Source organism: Acanthisitta chloris, unplaced genomic scaffold (assembly GCF_000695815.1).
Source record: "Acanthisitta chloris isolate BGI_N310 unplaced genomic scaffold, ASM69581v1 scaffold18352, whole genome shotgun sequence".
In the NCBI taxonomy this organism is placed as follows: Eukaryota; Metazoa; Chordata; class Aves; order Passeriformes; family Acanthisittidae; genus Acanthisitta; species Acanthisitta chloris.
Window position 1 is genome coordinate 6,154 of NW_008658983.1, and position 8,055 is coordinate 14,208.

The window sequence follows — 8,055 nt, forward strand, 5'->3', positions numbered from 1 at the left end:
GTGTTAGAAGCACCCAGTTTCCCCTCACAGTTGCCTCGTGGTATTAATTGGCACAAGATACTTGCAAGGATCAAGAGTTCGCAAGGTTAAAACAATACCGGGTATGTCTGTGGAAAACAAGCCTGTCCAGAGTTACAACAATGTAGATTGCCCAAAGCCAGGGATTTTGCAAGGAATATTAAATTCTGCTCCTTCAGGACACAGAGAAGCCTCAGATTTACAGGGGATTAGAGACAGATCTTCTGTTTGGGTCAGGTGTTGTGTTTAATGTCATTATCAGTGATCAGACAAGGGGATCAAGCGCTCCCTCAGTCGGTTTGCAGGCAACACCAAGATGGGTGGGAGTGTTGCTCTGCTAGAGGGATCTGGACGGGCTGGATCAAGGGGCTGAGGACACTTGTGTGAGGTTCAACAGCTGTGTCCTGTACCTGGGTCACAGCAACCGCGTGCAGTGCTGCACGGCCGGGGAAGAGAGGCTGGAAAGCTGCCTGGTGGAAAAGGTGACAGCTGAACATCAGCTGTCAGTGTGCCCAGGTGACCAAGAAGGCCAACAGCATCCTGGCCTGTATCAAAAATAGAGTGGCCAGCAGGACTAGGGAAGGGATGGTCCCCCTGTAATCAGCACTGGTGAGCCCATATCTCAAATCCTGGGTTCAATTTTGGGCCCCTCAGAACAAGGAAGACACTGAGGTGCTAGAGCATGTCTAGAGCAGAGCAGTGAAGCCCACGAGGCGTCTAGAGAGTAAGTTATATGAGGAGCAGCTGAAGGAGTTGGGGGTGTTTAACTTGGAGAAAAGGGGGCTCAGGGGAGAGATTATTGCTCTGTACAACTAGCTGAAAGGAGGCAGTGGCAAGGTGGGGCTCAGTCTATTCTCCTGAGTAAGAAGTGATAGGACAAGAAGAAATGGCCTCAAGTTGCACCAGGTGAGGTTTAGATTGGATATTAGGAAAAAATATCTTCAACAAAAGGCTTGTTGGGCTTTGGAACAGGCTGCCCAGGAAACCATCCCTAGAGGCATTTAAAAGGTGTGGATGTGGCACTTTGGGACATGGTTTAGTGGTGGGCTTGGCTAGGTTAATGGGCTTAACTAGGTTAATGGCTGGACTTGATAATCTTAAAGGCCTTTTCCCACCTAAACAATTCTATGATTCTATGGCTGTCTGTAGCTGGGCTGTATATCTCCTCTGAACAACTTTTGCTAGCATCTGCCTTCGAGAAGATGCTAGAGCAGATGAGATAATCCATGTTTTTGCTTCTGAAACCAAGGACACTATTTCTTCAAAACATCAGGCACTGAAATGCAACAAGACAAAGGGTGGGATCCATCACACCTAACTTTAATCATTCAGGCACATTTTGTGTCAATGGAAAGAAACAGCTATTTACAAGAGCTAAATCAGCTGGTTGCTCTTAACCTAATTGCAAGCTGTAGGTCATTTGGCTGCTTTTAGTCACTTTTTCTTTATCTTTCTTGCTAAGTGAGTTCACCTGTTAGCTGTCCTGACCCAAGTGATGCAAAAAAAAAAAGAGAGAAAAGCAGATGGCAGTTTTCTGTTCACCCAGAGTGTCATAAGCTGGTAATAAACCACCAGCAAAGGCAACAATTACAAAAGATGTGGATGTATCTGCAGTAAGCTATGGTCTTCTTTCTTAAAAAGAAGAAAAAAACAATTCCACATAGCAGATAGGCTTTGGTTCTGGGTAATCATCCAGAGAGGTGATTTGGTTCTGGGTAACCAGCTGGGAGAGCATGAGCAAAGCCAGTGATCCTGGGAGAGCACTGTTTGTGGTTGTGTGTCTGATACTGAAACTGGGGCTGAATTTTGGAAGGGAGTTTTGGCCTGTGCCAGTTGATCACCCTTGTGTGAGAAAGATGTGTGTGGAAAAAGTGACTAGGAAAGACTGTGTCCAGTCTGAACTATTGATGACTTGCAATCCCTAAGAAGGGGCTGGCTAGGGGTAGGAAACAGCTTTTTGGGGATTTTTTCTATAGGATAGCTTAAAGCACGTCATTCTTGCAGTTTCTTCCAGTGACATTTATGACTAGGTGGCTCCTTTGCAAAGCCTGTATTTCGTGCTGTGGAAGGTAAAAGATACTAGAAGGAGGTAAAAATAGAGCTAGTAAGAACTCTGAGGCAGTGTGTAGGTGTTCAAGACTTAAACATTCTGGTGTGGTGTCTGGGGCAGAATAGAGGCATCTTGTGTCTTAAGGAAAGGAGACTAGTAAAAGGTCAGATCCTAGGAACATACTTATAAACCTATATTAAGGTACTGCTCCCTCTCAGTTTACTTAGAAGCACATAGTCCTGTTGAAACAGAGTAGAACCAATACCAAATAGTGCAAGGTTTGTGATTTGATCCCTCTCGTGCTGTTTTCCTCACTCATGAAGAATCAGCCCTGCTCCCTGCAGCATCACAAGGCTGAGCATTGATAGTCTATCTCCACGCAGCGATGAGTTAAGGGTGTGAGAACAAGGACACTGTACAAATGGGACTGAGCTTTTGTTAATGAGTGACTGGTACAGGGAGCTGGAGACATCTGTTCCTACTTGCAAGGTTGGAGCAAGTCAGGAGCTCTTGTTGAACAAAAGCACATCATCCTTTTGAGCTGCCCCCATGCTCCTTTACCTGAAGTGTGAAACTGGGCAGTTACAATGTACTGAGCTCTGTCCCAAATGATCAGGCAAAGAAAAGAGGTTTCATATGGGATTTTCTCATGTGGATGAGTGCAATGGCATGTTCCCATTTGGAACATGAAAACACAGGCAAGTACTGCTCTCCTGTGTAGGGTAACTGGATCTGGGAAACCTTTGCAATGGAAAAGGTGTGACTCCAGATTCAGAGTTCTGTCAGCCCAGGCCAATCTAGAACAGTGGCAAAAAGGGTACTGAATGATGAAAGCTGGACACTAAACTTGATTTTGGGCAGCTTACGATTTAGGGCAGATTGGCCCCTTACCTTTCAGGTAGTTGTAGAGAGCGATAAGGTCACCCCTGAGCCTCCTTTTCTCCAGACTAGACAATCCCAGCTCTCTCAGCTGCTCCTCATAGGAGTTGTGCTCTAGTCCTTTCACCAGCTTCATTGCCCTCGTGTTAATATGCTCCAGCACATGACATCTGACTCCTTATGATGCAAGGAAAAGTGAGAGAAATCCAAGGTTTTTATGGATTTGGCCCTCAGTGTTCTGTCTAGTCCAGCAGCTACAAATGGAAGCCTGAAGTTTCAAATAAGGAGAGGCTTAAACAAACCAGGAGTCTTCAGAGACCTGGTGTTCGGATTCATGCAGGAGGATGGCTTTGCCAGGGATGCCTGTGCCATAGCAGTCACCAGTGAACCACTGTGTCTGTGAGGTGTGAATGTCTGGCTGTGACTCTCGTTTTGAGTTGCCACAATGCATGCACAACTTTCTAAAGACCATTTCTGCCTTTGCTTTAAAGTTCAGCCCTGTAAACTGCTGTGACTTCAGAGCTCGTTCACGAGCAACTTGAGTTTCCCTGTAGCAGGATTGCCCAGACAACTGTGGGAAGTGTTGTGGGATCACTAAGGAGATTAAATTATTCCCTTTTGGCAAGCAGAGCCCTAAGCCAAGTCACAGGACATACCCAAAGGCTCATCAAAGTGATTTATGCCATTGGGCTGGTGTCTTTCTAGTCACTTTGAAAGTGTTCCCCTTAGGAAAGTGGAGATCACTGCCTTTCCTTCTCTGTAATGTGTCAAAGAGAAGGAACTGGCAGTCAGACACCATGTCCATCTTGAAAGTGTTGCTGCAGAGCCAGCATGTCTGCTGGAAACAGCACCTCCCCAAGATGGGGATCTATCACTGTTGCCCACCTTTTAAAAGTAAGGAAACTGAGACTTGAAAAGTTTCATCCCAGTCATACAACAGTGCTGGATGAACTGGTGCTGGAGCTCGTCTCCCATGTCCCATTTCTGGATGTCGTAGCTTTCCATGCGAGACAGCCTCTTTCCTTGCAAAGGCTCTGCTGGCTTCAGGCTGTCCTCAGGCAAATCCCCTTTCCATTTGCTTGATGTAAACGTGGCACAGCAATGCAGACCACTGCAGGAGCCCAGTAAGGCACCATCTGTGTTTTGTAAGTCAGAGGTTTCATTCTTCATCAAAGCATGCACAGACATACTAATATTTAACTCTAACTTCTGCTGCTGTTTTTAATGTTGGTAGGAATTCTTCTAGAAAGAAGAGTGAATTCACCAGGTGTTGGATCACTGGTTTGTTTCTGTTCAGATTTGACCTCTGGTTTCACTGCTGGGAGCTGGCAGGTCCCAGGGCCTGGACAGCCTGGCTGTGACACCAGGGAGCATGCTGAGCTCCACAGCTCACCCAGACTACCTGGAGAATTTCCACCAAAACTAGTTTTCAAGAGTAATACTTTAGTTTTTATTATGCATTTGTTTATACAAGCTTTCTCCTGAAAGCTTTTGGAGCAGGTTCACCTCAATATTTCTTTCAAAGCTGGCAGATGTTGGGCTAAGGGGAGCACAGAGCTTTCCTAAACCTTTTGGACAGTTTCTACAAAACCTGCAGCTTTGCTTATCATATTTTCATGGCAGAGAAAAAGTAAATTAGAGAGCAGGTCTAACTGCAAATCTGTGTGTGCTTTGTGGGGTTTGTGACCCTATCCCCAGGGGAGAACAGCCTGAAAGAGACAGTGGAACAGCATGAGGCTCACAAGTATGAAAATTATAATCCTCTTCAGAGGAGCACTCTGTCAGAGGGGGTTTTCTGAGTAGAAACTATATTATCTGCCATTAGTTCCAAGGGAAATGCTGGAGGATGCCAAAGAAAACAGAGACATGACTGTGGGCCATGCAGTCGGAGGGTGAGTATGGAGACACTGCCGTGGGGGTCCTGGCTGAGATGCATGCGGCGGCTCAAGGCAGGATCACAGCTCAGGCACCGGGGAAAACCCAGGGGGTTCTGCAGCATTGCCCAGTCTGCAGCTTTAGAAATACTTCACAGGCATCAGCTGATGAAGGTTAAAGTACCCTGAGACTCACCATCCTCCTGCAGCTCAGGAGAGGAGCACAGCCCTCTTTGTACGGGCAGAAAGCAGAGATCAAAGGCCCAGCTCTCAATCAATGCTTTTAAGGGCACAGTTATCAGCTGCTCTCCTTTACCAGGGAAGCTCACTCCCTGCAGCTCCTGACCACTTCACTTGGGGTGAAGGGAGCAAACGTTAGTATGTTTGGCCCTACATGCCATGCTCAGGCACAGAGGGTGTGAGCAACAGGAAGAGCAGCGATGACCAGGTACCTGCCCCCCCAAGGGGGTGGAATTCCCTCCCAGAGCTGTATGTCAGCTTGTGGGCGAGGAGCAGGGTCTATAAGAGAAGGGATACACAGGGAGCACTTTAGTCAATACCAACTATATTGCAAACATTGTGAGGCAAAGGCTGGTTTTGTTCAATTTGGCACAAGGTCAATACCAACTATATTGTAAACATTGTGAGGCGAAGGCTGGTTTTGTTCAATTTGGCACAACAGTAAGTATCTTGGCTACATTCCACAAACAGAAGTAATAATAAACCTTGTCATGGCTGCTGCAGGCTAAAGGAAAACTGAGTGTTCAGGGCCAGGCCCCCCTCCTCAGCCTCTGTGGAGGCTGTTGGCTAGTCCAGTTGTGCTTAGGGTATTTTGCTTTTAATATAGCCATCTATTCTGCTCGCTGGGGGTCCTGTTTGGAGCCAAATGCTTGTGTTGCCTTCAACTCATATTGCATAAATCCCAGCAAGTAAATTAGGGTGCTTTCCTGGTGTCTTTCCCCGTGTACTGGACTGGTCCTGATGGAGATGTATCTCAGGTTTTCCTACACTTCCGTGGCAGGTCACTGCTGAGTTTAACAGAGAGCTCCCTGGCACTAACTGTTTGCATGAAAGCTCTACAACCAAAAAGTGACTTCCAGGAGCTAAGAACCAGAGCCTCTTCAGAAGTGAAAACCTAAGCACACGGCAGGTAAAGATCCTGTGTTCTTGATAAGCACTGTTCATGTTCTCTAATATCAGCAACTCCTCTCCATTTGCTTTGTCCACCTCCTGTGTCTCATCTCATACCTGAAAACTTGGTGAGGTCTCTTGGGGAGAGAAGCCACCTTAGTGCAGCATTTAGGACCCTCATCTTTGAGCTAAGGGATGCCAAAGTAGGACACTACTGTCACTCGAGGACAGAAGTGCAGTTGGGTGAGACTGCCAGCAGAGCCTCCCCAATTTACCTAGCTGAAAGACTGGCCTCATATTACAGAAGCATTAAGGTTGGAAAAGACCTCTGAGATGGAGTCCAACCTACTGTCACTACAGCTTCTGAAATGAGGCCACGCAGGAGCAGGAGGTTAATGGCAACCCCCAGCAGTATGTGGAGCCAAAGGGTTGGAGTGGTTAGGGAGGCCAGGCAGTGCCCTGGCTGTGGCTGGCAGGGGGACAGGGGTGAGTGATGAGGAGCAGAGCCCCCTGAGAGCTGAGTGCCTCTCCCCACCCTGCGGCTGACATGGCAGTCAGCTCTGTTCCCTGCTGGCTGCGGTGCTCACAGCCTGCAGAGACCTGCTTGTCACATCCAGTCTGCATGCTCTACTCTTTATTCCTCCCTCCCCATGCTTTTTCTCATCTCTTATTCATTCTTCAGACCATCTCTGCCTCATTTGCATCTTCTGTTCAGCTCCTCCTCTTTACTTTCATCTTTTATTCTCTCCTTCTGCATTCTTTTCTCACCCTTGCCTTTCCCCTTGTCTGTCTTTCACCTTTTCCTTGCAATTTTGCTCTTGTTCTCCTTCATGCAACCCCTTCCCTGGGTTGCTGTCTCCTTTTTCTCCCCCAGTCTTTTCCTCCTTTGGCACTCTGCACTGCTGTCTAGTGAGTTGCTTGACTCTGTTCACTCTCAGACACCACTCAAGGCTTTCTGTGCTACAGGGCAACATAAATTATGTATTGCTTAAATAACTGTCTTACCCAGTCTATATTAAACCCCCTCGTTAGGTGTATTTATGACACTGAACTGAGGGGATCCAGGAATCAACTGGCAGGCTGCAGGGCTGATCTGGAATAGGAGATAATTTTCCTTTTCCGGGTGGCTCTGATGGTGACAAGGCAGGAAGGGCAGTGAGTGGTGGAGTCTCCATCCACAGCTCAGGAGCAGTTAGTGGGTTTGGGGCTCAGGAACTGTTTGGCACCTGCAATTACAATGTGCTGATGCATGATCTCCAATTGTTGAACAGAAGCAATTGGGTGTGTATGTGTGTGTAGGGGGGACAGCTCTTTGAATATATGGAATTGGGAGTGCACTCAAAAGGATTAGTGGAAACAATTATTTCCAAAGTCAGGATATAGAAGCTGGAGCCTATTCAAGTCACTAGTGTTTAATGCCCAGAGCAGTCTTATCCCAGTGTTTTGGGGGAGGAAAAAAAAGGGGTAGGTGAGGGAAGCAGGGGAAGACTAAAACCAGCTTTACATGAAAAAAATTCAAAGTAGGTTAGAAGAAAATGAGTTTATAAAAAATAGAAGAGCAGCCGGGAGGCACAACAGTAACTACTGCATTGTGCTTACAAAGCTAAACACGTTAAGATGAATAAATCCCCAAGCTGGATGGCTTATGGCCTAAAATATGAAGAAAAGCTGGGCCTGATCGCAGGCTGCTGCCAGATCCAAAGAGCAAATGTGTTCGTATAAATCATTTTAATACAAAACATTCGTAAAGCAAGGTCCTAAAATTGAGCGTCTTCCAAGTCTAAGGGTGTTTGTATCCACTGCTGAGGGGTCAGGTTGATTTCTGAAATTGAGGAAACACAGTAACAGCTGTACTGGATCAGACCAAAGATCCAGCTCCGCTCTGACTGTGGCTTGTAGCAGATGTCTGGGGGGGAAGAGAAAAGACTTAGAATGGGACAAGCATATAGAACACTCCCTTGTGCTCTGTTCACCCTGTGACCTGCAACTCTCTGTACAGAGCTGGCCCAGCCCAGGTCTGATCTTGCCTCCATGTGAGGAAGCCCGAGGTTAATTTGTCATTTGCCCTGTGGCTCAGGGCATCCTACTTGCTCTCCCTGGATC